Below are 17,705 nucleotides of genomic sequence, written 5' to 3' on the forward strand. Positions count from 1 at the left end.
AAATAGATGGCGCTATTGAGTTATGAACAGCGCCATCTATTGGTTTTACAGTCTTATGACTAGACTAATAGTTTTGTCAGAAGACTATGAAATCAATAGATGGCGCTGTTCATAACTCAATAGCGCCATCTATTGGTTTCATAGTCTTCTGACAAGAATATTAGACTGAGTCTTTTGACAAGCTTATTAGTGTAGCCTTTTGAATGGAAAATTGGCAATAAACATTTGCGAATAGTCTGTACACAGACTTATTCTCCTGATGAAGGGGGCAGTTCGCCCCTGAAACACGTAGACTAAACTATATATAAATAAAGATCCACTTTTATTTATTTATCTACCGAGTCCTGACTTCTTCTGCAGCAGCGCCGTTTCCAAAAAGGTTCATTTCTTCAATCTATCTACTATCCGCCATATCCCTAAAACCGTATCCCATGGCAACGGGTAAGGACCTGGGCAGCAGCAGCAGATACCCCCACAAGCTGGACGGGTTTATACCAGCAAAAGTGATTCAAAGGAGTTGTGACTCATCACAACCCAAAACGGTAAGCACAATCAGTGTATTGTTGTTTTTAAACTACCAAACGGTTCTACACACGAGGTGCTGCCTCCTGTCTCTCTCTTTTTTATCTATATAGTGCACAAGGCTGCCATTGTAAGGTATGTTTTTCATAGATAGATTGATGGCTTGCACATACCTGGCTTTTAGCATATAGTCTTTGTGTGGTTGTCTATTGTATGTCATAGATAATAGGAGTCTAAGATGCATTCGGCTATCCTCTTAATGCTGTTTTCAAACCATTTTGATAGGGTTTCCATCAATTTCTAACCTTTTTTTATGACCCAGACACCCTCTTTTCTTCCAAGCAGGGAGTGCCTGGGGTTCTCCCATTGACTTCCATTGTGCTCGGGTGCTCGGTAGAACACACGAGCATACCGATGTGTTCGGCCCGGGCACACAAGCACTTTGGTGCTCATGCAACACTAATGGACAAGTGCATTCGGCCAGGGACGCTACATTTCCCTGACGGCACACTAGGTGAACGTTGTGGAGGCCGGGAGCGAGTCGTACCCTGGGATGGCACAGGTGCTACCGACACCAAGGATTGCCGGCCCTACGTTGATCAGGGTTTCCACCACCACCTACGTTAGTGGCTCCAACCCCCACTTCTCCTTCTCTGCCTCCTCCTTCACTTCCACCTCCCAATTTTTCCACGTGCAGCACCAGTCATCCATAAGTCGATAGCTGGAAACAGTGTAGCACTGCAGTGGGGAAGCGGCAACAGGCCGCGCAGAAGCTGATATGCTTAGGGAGCAAACAGCACACCGCCGCAGAGCTGTGGCATGTGATGAGAGACCAGACTGAGCTGTGTTCTCGCCACTCAACCTAGAACCAGGCATGGTTGTGTCTGATAATGGCCGTAACTTGGTGGCAGCTTTGGAGCTCGGCAAGCTCACACACATCCCATGCCTAGCCCATGTCTTAAACTTAGTGGTTCAGCGGTTTCTCAAAATCCACCCCAATTTGCCTGAGCTACTGGGGAAGGTGCGCCGCGTGTGGGCACATTTCCACAAGTCATCGACAGCTTCAGCCGGTCTGTCAATGCTGCTGTTGTGTGATGTGAGCACGCGCTGGAGCTCGACATTCCACATGTTGGTCAGGCTTTGTGAACATCAGAGGGCAGTGGTGGAATACCAGCTGCAACATGGTCGTTGCCTTTCCAGTCAGCTTCCGCCATTTACAAGCGAGGAGTGGGCATGGATGTCTGACTTCTGTGAGGTTTTAAGAAACTTTGAGGAATCAACACAGATGGTGAGAGGCGATAACGCTGTTATCAGCGTCACCATCCCACTTCTGTGTCTACTCAAACTCTTGCTGCTCACAATTAAGGCCGACGCGTTGCATGTGGAAGAGGTGGAAATGGGGGAAGAAGACATTACACAGGGTGATAGCCAGACCACCCTCCATCCGTCTTCTCAGCGCAAATTGGACGATGAAGAGGAGGAGGAGGAGCAGGAGACCGTTGCCTCCGCTACAGAGGGTAGTACCCCTGGAAGTTTAATTCCATCTGTTCAGTGTGGGTGGGCAGAAGAGAAGGAAGAGGATGAGGAGATTGAGAGTGATCCTCCTGATGACGACAGCGAAGTCTTGCCTGTTGGTACTCTGGCACACATGACTGACTTATTGTTAGGCTGCCTTTCCCCCGACCCACTCATTATATGCATTTTTAGACAACACAGATTACTGGTTGTTCGCCCTTATCAACCCCTGCTACAAAGAGAATTTCTCATCTCTCATTCCTCCGGTGGAGAGGACGAGCAAAACGATGCAATACCAGAAGGTCCTTGTTGAAAAATTGCTCCAAAAATTTCCACCTGACAACGCTGGTGGCAGAGTCCGTAGTTCCTTGGGCAACCAAGGAGGGGAGACAAGGGGAACAAATAGCAGTTCCAACAGAGGCAGGGCAACACTCTTGACACCCTCACCCTGATGCGCGGCCTACTGTCACAAGGAGGGAAACATTTTGGAAGATGGTGAAGGAGTACATAGCAGACCGTGTCATCGTCCTCAATGATCCCTCAGTGCCTTACAACTACTGGGTATCAAAGCTGGACACGTGGCACGAACTGCCGCTCTATGCCTTGGAGGTGCTGGCTGGCCCAGTCCAAGGCCCGTTTTGTCTTAGTGGGTATTTAGTGCTGCTGGTGGCATTATAACAGATAAGCGTATCCACCTGTCAACTGAAAATGAACAAGGCCTGGATTGACCTTGAATTCTCGACTCCACCAGAGGAAAGCTTAAGAACATAAAGGCACTTTAAATGTGTTGTTTATAATGTACTGAATACACTGTATTCCCATGCACCCCTTCCACCACAATAAAGGGTATATGGTTGAATCTTCATTTTCTCTCCTCCTCTTCCATCATATCAACATGCTTATTCATCGCATATAATGCCCTCGCATATATGCCCTCACATATAATGTTTTACAGGGTCAGCTCACCTACATGCCCTCACCTGCAATCTTTTACAGGGTCAGCTCACCTGCAAGCCCTTGCATATAATGTTTTATAGGGTCAGCTCCCCTGCAGGCCCTCGCATATAATGTTTTACAGGGTGAGCTTACCTGCAGGCCCTCACCTACAACCTTTTAGAGGGTCAGCTCACCTGCAGGCCCTCGCATATAATGTTTTACAGGGTCAGCTCAACTGCAGGCCCTCACCTACAGTCTTTTACAGGATCAGCTCAACTGCAGGCCCTCACCTACAGTCTTTTACAGGGTCAGCTCACCTGCAGGCCCTCACATTTAATGTTTTACAGGGTCAGCTCACCTGCAGTCCCTTGCATATAATGTTTTACAGGGTCAGCCCACCTGTAGGCCCTCATCTACAACCTTTTAGATGGTCATCTCACCTGCAGGCCCTCACCTACAATCTTTTACAGGGTCAGCTCACCTGCAGGCCCTCACCTACAGTCTTTTACAGGGTCAGCTCACCTGCAGGCCCTCACATTTAATGTTTTACAGGGTCAGCTCACATGCAGTCCCTTGCATATAATGTTTTACAGGGTCAGCCCACCTGTAGGCCCTCATCTACAACCTTTTAGATGGTCATCTCACCTGCAGGCCCTCACCTACAATCTTTTACACGGTCAGCTCACCTGCATGCCCTCACCTACAATCTTTTACAGGGTCAGCTCACCTGAAGGCCCTTGCATATAATGTTTTACAGGGTCAGCTCACCTACAGGCCCTCGCATATAATGTTTTACAGGGTGAGCTCATCTGCAGGCCCTCACCTACAATCTTCTACAGGGTCAACTCACCTGCAGGCCCTTGCATATAATGTTTTACAGGGTCAGGTCACCTGCAAGCCCTCGCATATAATGTTTTACAGGGTCAGCTCACCTGCAGGCCCTTGCATATAATGTTTTACAGGGTCATCTCACCTGCAGTCCCTTGCATATAATGTTTTACAGGGTCAGCCCACCTGTAGGCCCTCATCTACAACCTTTTAGATGGTCATCTCACCTGCAGGCCCTCACCTACAATCTTTTACAGGGTCAGCTCAACTGCAGGCCCTCACCTACAGTCTTTTACAGGGTCAGCTCACCTGCAGGCCCTCACATTTAATGTTTTACAGGGTCAGCTCACCTGCAGTCCCTTGCATATAATGTTTTACAGGGTCAGCCCACCTGTAGGCCCTCATCTACAACCTTTTAGATGGTCATCTCACCTGCAGGCCCTCACCTACAATCTTTTACAGGGTTAGCTCACCTGCAGGCCCTCACCTACAGTCTTTTACAGGGTCAGCTCACCTGCAGGCCCTCACATTTAATGTTTTACAGGGTCAGCTCACATGCAGTCCCTTGCATATAATGTTTTACAGGGTCAGCCCACCTGTAGGCCCTCATCTACAACCTTTTAGATGGTCATCTCACCTGCAGGCCCTCACCTACAATCTTTTACACGATCAGCTCACCTGCAGGCCCTCACCTACAATCTTTTACAGGGTCAGCTCACCTGCAGGCCCTTGCATATAATGTTTTACAGGGTCAGCTCACCTACAGGCCCTCGCATATAATGTTTTACAGGGTGAGCTCATCTGCAGGCCCTCACCTACAATCTTTTACAGGGTCAACTCACCTGCAGGCCCTTGCATATAATGTTTTACAGGGTCAGCTCACCTGCAGGCCCTCGCATATAATGTTTTACAGGGTCAGCTCACCTGCAGGCCCTTGCATATAATGTTTTACAGGGTCATCTCACCTGCAGTCCCTTGCATATAATGTTTTACAGGGTCAGCCCACCTGTAGGCCCTCATCTACAACCTTTTAGATGGTCATCTCACCTGCAGGCCCTCAACTACAATCTTTTACAGGGTCAGCTCACCTGCAGGCCCTCACCTACAATCTTTTACAGGGTCAGCTCACCTGCAGGCCCTTGCAAATAATGTTTTACAGGGTCAGCTCACCTGCAGGGTTTAGCATTTAATGTTTTACAGGGTCAGCTCACCTACAGGCCCTTGCATATAGTGTTTTACAGGGTCATCTCACCAGCAGGCCCTCACCTACAATCTTTTACAGGGTCAACTCACCTGCAGGCCCTCGCATATAATGTTTTATAGGGTCATCTCACCTGCAGGCCCTCGCATATATTGTTTTACAGGGTCAGCTCACCTGCAGGCTCTGACCTATAATCTTTTACAGGGTCAGCTCACCTGCAGGCTCTGACCTACAATCTTTTACAGGGTAAGCTCACCTGCAGGCCCTTGCATATAATGTTTTACAGGGTCAGCTCACCTGCAGGCCCTCACCTACAATCTTTTACAGGGTCAGCTCACCTGCAGCCCCTCACCTACAGTCTTTTAGAGGGTCAGCTCACCTGCGGGCTCTCGCATATAATGTTTTACAGGGTCAGCTCACCTACAGGCCCTCACCTACAATCTTTTACAGGGTCAGCTCACCTGCAGGCCCTCACCTGCAATCTTTTACAGGGTCAGCTCACCTGCAGGCCCTTGCATATAATGTTTTACAGGGTCAGCTCACCTGCAGGCCCTTACCTACAACCTTTTAGAGGGTCAACTCACCAGCAGGTTCTCAACCAATTTTTTTCGATGGTCAGCTCAGCAGCAGACCCTCACCCCTAATTTTTTACAGGGTCAGCTCAGCAGCAGGCCCTTGTCCCTAATGTTTTAGATGGTCAGATCAGCAGGCCTTTGCGCCAAATGTTTTTGAGGGTCACCAGCAGGCAATCAATCATAATTTTTCAAGGGTGTGTATGATTCCCTCCTTTATGTGTAACAAAGGGTGTATTGGAGTGTCGGTTCCTTGTAATTTTTGGCAGCCCTTTCACTTAGTGCATAGGCTTTATGAGTGTAGGAGTCCCACTGCCTGAACAATTGTACCACAATGTGAATGAGGCCATCCTTTATGTGATATACAGGTTGTATCGGAGTGCCTCTTGCTTGTAATTTTTGGCAGCACTTGCACGTTATATACAAGTAAATATACAGGAAAGAATGTTTCCTAACAATTTTTTCGCTAAAATCAATTTTATCTTCGGTTTTGGGTGTATTATTGTCAGTCTGTAAAAGTGGCGTACTCCTCGGACAACATCATTCCCAGCAGCGACCTGGGAGTCCAAGATGCATCCAGACATCCTCCCCATCCTGTTCTTGAACCATTTCTGTGGTGTTTCCATCAATTTCAGATTTTTTCATGTGAACCAGACACCCTCCCCTCTTCAGAGCAGGAGGTGCCTGGTTTAATGCTCAGGTTCTCCCATTAACTTCCATTGAGCTCGAAAGCTCGGGCCGAGCACCCGAGCACTTTGGTGCTCGATCAACACTAATGTTCATAATGCTCATGAACTGAAAAAATAAAAAAGTTATGGCTCCCAGGAAGGAAAGGAGTTAAAAATGAAAACACAAAAATGTGTTGTCCATTGTGTTTATTAAAAGGGGTTTTCACAGAAACAGCGCCACTTCAGTGTCCGTGGGCAGAGTGTGGTATTGCAGCTCAGCCAGTACCAGACACAACTCACAGGTAACTTTTCTTCCACTCTTTTTCTTGTCCAGTGGTCTTCTTTAGAAGATCCATTGAATTGGCAATATTCCCAGTCCCCTGGGCATAACGACATGACGACTTGGTCATGTGACTAGTATATTGGCCTAGGCAACCCGCTGCGCAAAGAGCGCGTTAATCTGCTCCACAGAACGAAGAGGCAACTTAATCCCCTAATCCCACATTGTTACACGGGGCTTTAGTCCTGCAGGAAACGGCAGCCCGAAGCTGCCATGTGGAAAAAAAAACAACAGGACATTTGGCTCCATCTTGGTTCGGAATCAGCACAACAAAGACAAAGCATGCCAATGTCAGAAAGCGTTAAGCTACGTTTACGAGATGTCTTTATGGGGCAAAGGGTCAACGGGGAAGGTTCATAATACAGCGAAACCTCCGATGTCCCAAATTTTGATTCCTTGTTTTCTGCAAGTCTTTGATTGAGATCTTTCCTGTATTTCTATTATTAGATATGTTTTTCTGAATTACCTTGTCGCCCTCCGATTTCCTGTTGTGATAGTTACAATGTGCATTGTTGTCACGTCTTCACCGCCGCCGGCGACCTCCGACACTTCATATCCTTTATTATTAATAGCAACCCCCGATTGTAAATCCAGAAATACTAAACTGTCATGTTATCTTCTTAGGACAAATTTCGGGACCTTGATTCACAGACGATGTGATGTGCACAGTTTGGGGCTGTGGATCCTGCTGGATTCCCATATTCAAGCTGGACGTTGGCTAAGGAATTCATTTTCTACCAGATTCTGTATTTTTCTATTACATTTGCTAGCAAAGGAAGCCTCACTCAAGCATCATTGTAAGAAATATTTTTAAACATGGAAACTGTCAACAAGCTGCTGTTGATGGATCTGATATTCTTACTATGTGTGTTCCACTGATGATTTCCTTTTTTTAATAGTCATTGATGGCCTGTATTGAGGATAAGTCATCAGTATCTAATCGATGGGGCTCTGACACCTGGGACTCCCGCCGATCAGCTGTTTGAGAAGGCAGCGACGCTCGCAGTAGCTTTCCCTAGGCCAAGTAACGACACGTTCAGCAGTCACATGACCTAGAAGCAGCTCAGCCCCATTCAAAGTTATTGGGGCTGAGCGTGATACCAAGCACAACCGCTATACAGTGTACATATAAAAAGAAGAAAAGAAGAACATCTGAAACTACTGCAGTGAGTTGTTGTTGTTTTTTGCTCATATTTGCAGCAGTTTCAGATCCCTAATTCATCCCAATCCTTGTCCCTCTTCCCCTTCTCCCTTGTCCGACCATCCATGGACGCCAGTCTGCTTGTGGTTTTATTTTGTGTGTTTTTTCCAGCGCTGCACCAATTTTTCTGTGTGCGAGCTTTGACTGGCAAGCGCTGATCAGTACCTACAGTCGTGGCCAAAAGTTTTGAGAATTACATAAATATTGAAATTGGAAAAGTTGCTGCTTAAGTTTTTATAATAGCAATTTGCATATACTCCAGAATGTTATGAAGAGTGATCAGATGAATTGCATAGTCCTTCTTTGCCATGAAAATTAACTTAATCCCAAAAAAACCTTTCCACTGCATTTCATTGCGGTCATTAAAGGACCTGCTGAGATCATTTCAGTAATCGTCTTGTTAACTCAGGTGAGAATGTTGACGAGCACAAGGCTGGAGATCATTATGTCAGGCTGATTGGGTTAAAATGGCAGACTTGACCTGTTAAAAGGAGGGTGATGCTTGAAATCATTCGTTCTTCCATTGTTAACCATGGTGACCTGCAAAGAAACGCGTGCAGCCATCATTGCGTTGCATAAAAATGGCTTCACAGGCAAGGATATTGTGGCTACTAAGATTGCACCTCAATCAACAATTTATAGGATCATCAAGAACTTCAAGGAAAGAGGTTCAATTCTTGTTAAGAAGGCTTCAGGGCGTCCAAGAAAGTCCAGCAAGCGCCAGGATCGTCTCCTAAAGAGGATTCAGCTGCGGGATCGGAGTGCCACCAGTGCAGAGCTTGCTCAGGAATGGCAGCAGGCAGGTGTGAGCGCATCTGCACGCACAGTGAGGCGAAGACTTTTGGAAGATGGCCTGGTGTCAAGAAGGGCAGCAAAGAAGCCACTTCTCTCCAAAAAAAACATCAGGGACAGATTGATCTTCTGCAGAAAATATGGTGAATGGACTGCTGAGGACTGGGGCAAAGTCATATTCTCCGATGAAGCCTCTTTCCGATTGTTTGGGGCATCAGGAAAAAGGCTTGTCCGGAGAAGAAAAGGTGAGCGCTACCATCAGTCCTGTGTCATGCCAACAGTAAAGCATCCTGAGACCATTCATGTGTGGGGTTGCTTCTCATCCAAGGGAGTGGGCTCACTCACAATTTTGCCCAAAAACACAGCCATGAAGAAGAATGGTACCAAAACACCCTCCAACAGCAACTTCTTCCAACAATCCAACAACAGTTTGGTGAAGAACAATGCATTTTCCAGCACGATGGAGCACTGTGCCATAAGGCAAAAGTGATAACTAAGTGGCTCGGGGACCAAAACGTTGACATTTTGGGTCCATGGCCTGGAAACTCCCCAGATCTTAATCCCATTGAGAACTTGTGGTCAATCCTCAAGAGGCGGGTGGACAAACAAAAACCCACTAATTCTGACAAACTCCAAGAAGTGATTATGAAAGAATGGGTTGCTATCAGTCAGGAATTGGCCCAGAAGTTGATTGAGAGCATGCCCAGTCGAATTGCAGAGGTCCTGAAAAAGAAGGGCCAACACTGCAAATACTGACTCTTTGCATAAATGTCATGTAATTGTCGATAAAAGCCTTTGAAACGTATGAAGTGCGTGTAATTATATTTCACTACATCACAGAAACAACTGAAACAAAGATCTAAAAGCAGTTTAGCAGCAAACTTTGTGAAAACTAATATTTGTGTCATTTTCTAAACTTTTGGCCACGACTGTACATGCCTGATCAGCACCTGTGTTCCGTTGTTCCGTTTTTGTCGAAGGAGTGTTTTTTTTTAAATCAGCGCTCCTTTTTATTGCAATGGGTTTTTTTTAAGCAAAAAAAAAAATGAAGAAATAGTAGTTAGAGGTTCATATATATAGATGTATAAGTCAATATTTAGCTAGTGTTCAAATTTGCTACTGTGGTAAATTTTTATACCACAGTTTTGGCACGAATGCACACAAAAAACATCTGCTTACGCGTGTCCTGCACTCACTGATTCATTAACATCAATTACTGTTCAGTTTTTTGCGCATTTCTTTAAAATCAGTTAGTGGTAGCTAGTTTTATATATGAGGTATATAAACATCTATACATATTTATGTCAGTTTCAATAGATTTTTGCACGTACATAGTTTATAAAAAAAAATTCTTGCATGCGTCCTGTAACTGTCACATCTGTGCTCAGTTTTCAGTGCAGGAGTTTTTTTTGTTTTTTAATTGTAGGAGAGCTCCTTTTTGAATTTTTTTTTTTTTTTTTTTTTAAGCAAATTTATTTTTCCCCTAAATTTATTTAAATTTGTTACTAGGCCCATCACGTGTAAAAGCACACACACCCCTGAGATTCAATCACACACCCAGTAGAAATAAAAATGGCCCACCCATCCCAAAGAATGCATTCAGCTGAGGAGGCAAATGCGTATCTTGCCTCTTAAGTCAGCGAGGGAGAAGAGGAGGCCGCATTCCTCTACTCCTCTACTCCTCAAGAAGACGCCCCAGGATATCAGTTGAGGCAGATCCCCAGAGTGATCCCATATGGACCACACTTCCTGAAGAATATCAGCCCCAATTTCCTTAGTTTGTGGGCAGCTCAGGAATCCAGATTGATGCAGGCTTCACAGAAATAGATTTTTTCCAAATCTTTTTCTCTGAAGATTTCATAAATTTGATGGTGGCCCGAGCAAATTTATAAACCCAGCAATTTCTTTCCCAGAATCCCACATCGTCATATGCAAGACCCCTGATGTGAACCCCTTTAATGCAGCAGAGATGTTGATGTTTTGGGGACTTGTGCTGCATATGGGCCTAAGACTTCAATTTACAATATGGACATGAGATTTAAAGCTATTTTAAAATGTTTGCATTATAATGATAATGCTCAGTGCCCCCCTTCCCAAAAAAATAAAAGATAAAAATTACCCACAATTAGACCCATCCTGGACCACTTTAACTTTAATTTGCAGAGGTGTACAACACTGAAAAAGATATTTGCATAGACAAGTACCTTCTATATTTAAAGGTAAAATAGTACCTGCCCAGCAAGAGGGCACAGTATGGAGTTAAAATGTACAAACTGTGCGTGAGTAGCTCTGGGTACACCCACAGGTTCTGGGTTTATGAAGAAAAAGTCTCCCGGATTGAACCCTCAGAATGCCCCCTGTCCTGGGAGTTAGTAGATAAATAGCGTGGGCCAAGTGTTTTTCTAAATCCTACTAAATGCCTATTGGGCCACAATAGTCATTACACCCCTTGAAATATTTATTGGGGGGTGTAGTTTCCAAAACGGTGTAACTTTTTTGGGGTTTTCACTTTAGGGGTCCATCAGGTGGTCTTCAAATGCGACATGATGCTTGAAAACTATTCAGGTGAAATCTGCTCTCCAGAAGCTGCTTAGTGCTCCTTCCCTTCTGAGCCCTGTGGTGAGTCCACATAGCAGTTTACAAGCACATACAGGGTATTGTCGTAATCAGAAAGAAATGGGCAACAAACTGTTGGGTGCATTTTCTCCATTTATCCCTTGTGAAACTGGAAATTTTGGACCCAAAATGTAATTTTCTTGTAAAAAAATAGATTTTTTTCAGTTTTACGGTCAAGTGTTTCTAAATCCTACAAAATGCTTACTGGGCCAAAATAGTCATTACTCCCTTTAAAATATTTCTTTGGGGTATAGATTCCAAAATAGGGTAACTTTTTGGGGGGTTTCTACTTAAAATGCGACATGGCGCCTGAAAATTATTCTAGTGAAATCTGCCCTCCAAAATCCATATGGTGCTCCTGTCCTTCTGAGCCTTGCCTTGTGCCAATACAGCAGTTTACGACCACATATGGGATGATTCTATAAACTGCAGAATTAGCTTAATAAATATTGAGTTTTGTTTGTCTGTTAACCTTTACTATGTTACAGTCAAAAATGATTAAAATGGAAAATCTGCAAAAAAAAATATATGAAACTTTAATTCTTGTGTAGCACATTAAGGGTTAACAAAGCTTGTAAAATCAGATTTGAATAACCCGAGGGGTGTAGTTTCTTAAATGGGGTCATTTATTGGCACTTTCTATTATGTAAACCTCAAAAAGTGACTTCATAACTGAATTGGTTCTTTAAAAGATGGGTTTTGCAAATTTTTGGGAAAACTAAAAATTTCATCTAAAATTCAAAGCCGTCGACATACTAAAATTATAAAATAATATTTACAAAATGATGCCAACATAAAGTTGACATATGGGGAATGTAAAGTAATGACTATATTATGTGGTATTACTATGGTCTTAATAGGAGAGAATTGAAATTTTGAAAATTAAATAAATGTGAAACATAAACTTCATTCATCACTGTCATGGAGTACAATGTGTCACAAGAAAATATTCTCAGAATGGCTTGGATGTGTAAAAGCTTTCCAAAGATATTGTCAGGAAGGTGGTAACTGGTCTGAGGTAGAAGGGGTTAAAGGGATATTCCCTTCTCATAATGTGCTAGGATATGCTTTCACTTTATGATCAGTGGGATCTGAGACCCCCACTGTGGCCCCTTCACAGTCTGTTCCGATGCAGCAGTGCACTGGCTGCTGTTTCCAGCACAGCAGGGAGAGCTTCTGTCCAGATAAAGACAGTAAAGGGGAAACAGCGCTACTCCAGTTCTGTAGCCCCATCATTCTCGGGATTCCTGGGGGTATCACAGATGATGAAGGGATGCCATATCCTAGCTTGATGGCTGTTCATGAAACTACTGAAACGTACAAGCTGTCATTAAAAAATATAGTAATGCCTCATTTTCACATGTCAGTGTTTGGCCAGTGATTTCCATCAGTGATTATGAGCCAAAACCAGGATTGGAGCCTCCACAGACATGAGGTATAAGGGAAAGATCTGCTCCTGTTCTGTGTTTAGAGCCGCACCTGGTTGTGGCTCAAAATCACTGATGGAAATCACTCACCGAATACTGACAGTGTGAATGAGGCATAGTACAAATAATAAGGTCTGTAAACAGCAGTCAACCTACTGTTTCCATGTCACACTAAAAATACAGTCTGTGAATAGTAGGCAGCCTACAGTTTCCAGGCCACACTAATAATAAATTCTATTGACAGCAGTCAGCTTATTATTTCCAGGCCACACTAATAATGAAGTCTGTGAACAGCAGGTAGCCTATGGTTTCCAGACCACACTACTATAAAGACTATGAACAGCAGCAGCTTACAGTTTCCATGCCACATTACTAATAAAGTCTGTGAACAACAGGCAGCCTACGGTTTCCAGATCACATTAATAACAAATTGTGTGAACAGTCGGCAGCTTACGGTCTCCAGGCCACACTAATAAAGTCTGTGAACAACAGGTAGACTTTGGTTTCCAGGCCACACTAATATTAAAGTCTGTTAACAGCAGGCAGCCTACAGTTTCCAGGTCCTACTAATAGTAAAATCTGTGAACACCCGGCAGCTTACGGTTTCCAGATCACATTAATAACAAATTCTGTAAACAGCCAGCAGCCTATGCTTTCCAGGCCACACTAATAAAGTCTGTGAACAGCAGGTAGCCTATGATTTCCAGGTCACACTACTATAAAGACTATGAACAGCAGCAGCCTACGGTTTCCATGCCACATTACTAATAAAGTCTGTGGACAACAGGCAGCCTGCATTTTCCAGGCCACACTGATAATAAGTTCCATGAACAGCAGGCAGCCTACACTTTCCAGCCCACACTAATAAAAAGTCTGTGAACAGCAGGCAGCCTACAGTTTCCAGGCCACGCTAATAATAATTTCCGTAAACAGCAGGCAGCCTACGGTTTCCAGCTCACACTAATATAAAGTCTGTGAACAGCAGGCAGCCTACAGTTTCCATACCACACTAATAATAAGTTCCGTAAACAGCAGGCAGCCTACGGTTTCCAGCTCACACTAATATAAAGTCTGTGAACAGCAGGCAGCCTACGGTTTCCAGGCCACACTAATATAAAGTCTGTGAACAGCAGGCAGCCTACAGTTTCCAGCCCACACTAATATAAAGTCTGTGAACAGCAGGCAGCCTACAGTTTCCAGCACACACTAAAATTAAGGTTTGTGAACAGCAGGCAGCCTACAGTTTCCAGGCCACACTAATATAAAGTCTGTGAACAGCAGGCAGCCTACAGTTTCCAGCCGACACTAATATAAAGTCTGTGAACAGCAGGCAGCCTACAGTTTCCATGCCACGCTAATAATAATTTCCGTAAACAGCAGGCAGCCTACGGTTTCCAGGCCACACTAATATAAAGTCTGTGAACAGCAGGCAGCCTACAGTTTCCAGCCCACACTAATATAAAGTCTGTGAACAGCAGGCAGCCTACAGTTTCCAGCCCACACTAATATAAAGTCTGTGAACAGCGGGCAGCCTACAGTTTCCAGGCCACACTAATATAAAGTCTGTGAACAGCGGGCAGCCTACAGTTTCCAGGCCACACTAATATAAAGTCTGTGAACAGCAGGCAGCCTACAGTTTCCAGCACACACTAAAATTAAGGTTTGTGAACAGCAGGCAGCCTACAGTTTCCAGCCCACACTAATATAAAGTCTGTGAACAGCGGGCAGCCTACAGTTTCCAGCACACACTAAAATTAAGGTTTGTGAACAGCAGGCAGCCTACAGTTTCCAGGCCACACTAATATAAAGTCTGTGAACAGCAGGCAACCTACAGTTTCCAGCCCACACTAATATAAAGTCTGTGAACAGCGGGCAGCCTACAGTTTCCAGGCCACACTAATATAAAGTCTGTGAACAGCGGGCAGCCTACAGTTTCCAGGCCACACTAATATAAAGTCTGTGAACAGCGGGCAGCCTACAGTTTCCAGGCCACACTAATATAAATTCTGTAAACAGCCAGCAGCCTATGCTTTCCAGGCCACACTAATAAAGTCTGTGAACAGCAGGTAGCCTATGATTTCCAGGTCACACTACTATAAAGACTATGAACAGCAGCAGCCTACGGTTTCCATGCCACATTACTAATAAAGTCTGTGGACAACAGGCAGCCTGCATTTTCCAGGCCACACTGATAATAAGTTCCATGAACAGCAGGCAGCCTACACTTTCCAGCCCACACTAATAAAAAGTCTGTGAACAGCAGGCAGTCTACAGTTTCCAGGCCACGTTAATAATAATTTCCATAAACAGCAGGCAGCCTACGGTTTCCAGCACACACTAATATAAAGTCTGTGAACAGCAGGCAGCCTACAGTTTCCATACCACACTAATAATAAGTTCCGTAAACAGCAGGCAGCCTACGGTTTCCATCTCACACTAATATAAAGTCTGTGAACAGCAGGCAGCCTACGGTTTCCAGGCCACACTAATATAAAGTCTGTGAACAGCAGGCAGCCTACAGTTTCCAGCCCACACTAATATAAAGTCTGTGAACAGCAGGCAGCCTACAGTTTCCAGCACACACTAAAATTAAGGTTTGTGAACAGCAGGCAGCCTACAGTTTCCAGGCCACACTAATATAAAGTCTGTGAACAGCAGGCAGCCTACAGTTTCCAGCAGACACTAATATAAAGTCTGTGAACAGCAGGCAGCCTACAGTTTCCATACCACACTAATAATAATTTCCGTAAACAGCAGGCAGCCTACGGTTTCCAGGCCACACTAATATAAAGTCTGTGAACAGCAGGCAGCCTACGGTTTCCAGCCCACACTAATATAAAGTCTGTGAACAGCAGGCAGCCTACAGTTTCCAGCCCACACTAATATAAAGTCTGTGAACAGCGGGCAGCCTACAGTTTCCAGGCCACACTAATATAAAGTCTGTGAACAGCGGGCAGCCTACAGTTTCCAGGCCACACTAATATAAAGTCTGTGAACAGCAGGCAGCCTACAGTTTCCAGCCCACACTAATATAAAGTCTGTGAACAGCAGGCAGCCTACAGTTTCCAGCACACACTAAAATTAAGGTTTGTGAACAGCAGGCAGCCTACAGTTTCCAGCCCACACTAATATAAAGTCTGTGAACAGCGGGCAGCCTACAGTTTCCAGCACACACTAAAATTAAGGTTTGTGAACAGCAGGCAGCCTACAGTTTCCAGGCCACACTAATATAAAGTCTGTGAACAGCAGGCAACCTACAGTTTCCAGCCCACACTAATATAAAGTCTGTGAACAGCGGGCAGCCTACAGTTTCCAGGCCACACTAATATAAAGTCTGTGAACAGCGGGCAGCCTACAGTTTCCAGGCCACACTAATATAAAGTCTGTGAACAGCGGGCAGCCTACAGTTTCCAGGCCACACTAATATAAAGTCTGTGAACAGCGGGCAGCCTACAGTTTCCAGGCCACACTAATATAAAGTCTGTGAACAGCAGGCAGCCTACAGTTTCCAGCCCACACTAACATAAAGTCTGTGAACAGCAGGCAGCCTACAGTTTCCAGGCCACACTAATATAAAGTCTGTGAACAGCGGGCAGTCTACAGTTTCCAGGCCACAATAATATAAAGTCTGTGAACAGCAGGCAGCCTACAGTTTCCAGCCCACACTAATATAAAGTCTGTGAACAGCAGCAGCCTACAGTTTCCAGCCCACACTAATATAAAGTCTGTGAACAGCGGGCAGCCTACAGTTTCCAGGCCACACTAATATAAAGTCTGTGAACAGCAGGCAGCCTACAGTTTCCAGCCCACACTAATATAAAGTCTGTGAACAGCAGGCAGCCTACAGTTTCCAGCACACACTAAAATTAAGGTTTGTGAACAGCAGGCAGCCTACAGTTTCCAGCCCACACTAATATAAAGTCTGTGAACAGCGGGCAGCCTACAGTTTCCAGCACACACTAAAATTAAGGTTTGTGAACAGCAGGCAGCCTACAGTTTCCAGGCCACACTAATATAAAGTCTGTGAACAGCAGGCAACCTACAGTTTCCAGCCCACACTAATATAAAGTCTGTGAACAGCGGGCAGCCTACAGTTTCCAGGCCACACTAATATAAAGTCTGTGAACAGCGGGCAGCCTACAGTTTCCAGGCCACACTAATATAAAGTCTGTGAACAGCGGGCAGCCTACAGTTTCCAGGCCACACTAATATAAAGTCTGTGAACAGCGGGCAGCCTACAGTTTCCAGGCCACACTAATATAAAGTCTGTGAACAGCGGGCAGCCTACAGTTTCCAGGCCACACTAATATAAAGTCTGTGAACAGCGGGCAGCCTACAGTTTCCAGGCCACAATAATATAAAGTCTGTGAACAGCAGGCAGCCTACAGTTTCCAGCCCACACTAATATAAAGTCTGTGAACAGCAGCAGCCTACAGTTTCCAGGCCACACTAATATAAAGTCTGTGAACAGCGGGCAGCCTACAGTTTCCAGCCCACACTAATATAAAGTCTGTGAACAGCAGGCAGCCTACAGTTTCCAGCCCACACTAATATAAAGTCTGTGAACAGCAGGCAGCCTACAGTTTCCAGCCCACACTAATATAAAGTCTGTGAACAGCGGGCAGCCTACAGTTTCCAGCCCACACTAATATAAAGTCTGTGAACAGCAGGCAGCCTACGGTTTCCAGCCCACACTAATATAAAGTCTGTGAACAGCAGGCAGCCTACGGTTTCCAGCCCACACTAATATAAAGTCTGTGAACAGCAGGCAGCCTACGGTTTCCAGCCCACACTAATATAAAGTCTGTGAACAGCAGGCAGCCTACAGTTTCCAGGCTTAAGTCCTATTAATACCTATCTGATTCTGAAGCTTATACCTGCACTTAACATGATATAATTCAGGAACACAATTCAGCAGGCAACAAAACAAAAGTTCTCCAGGGTCTATAACTGTCAAGTCGCGTTTCATGACAGAACAGCTGCAGACGGTTTTTACACAGGACGTAGCTAGGACATCATCTGGATCATCAGGAAATGGCGGTACAGACAGAGAAGTAATTAGACTTATTATAGGACCCATGCAGGAA

The sequence above is a fragment of the Bufo gargarizans genome, chromosome 8 (assembly GCF_014858855.1).
Source record: "Bufo gargarizans isolate SCDJY-AF-19 chromosome 8, ASM1485885v1, whole genome shotgun sequence".
NCBI classification, from domain to species: Eukaryota; Metazoa; Chordata; class Amphibia; order Anura; family Bufonidae; genus Bufo; species Bufo gargarizans.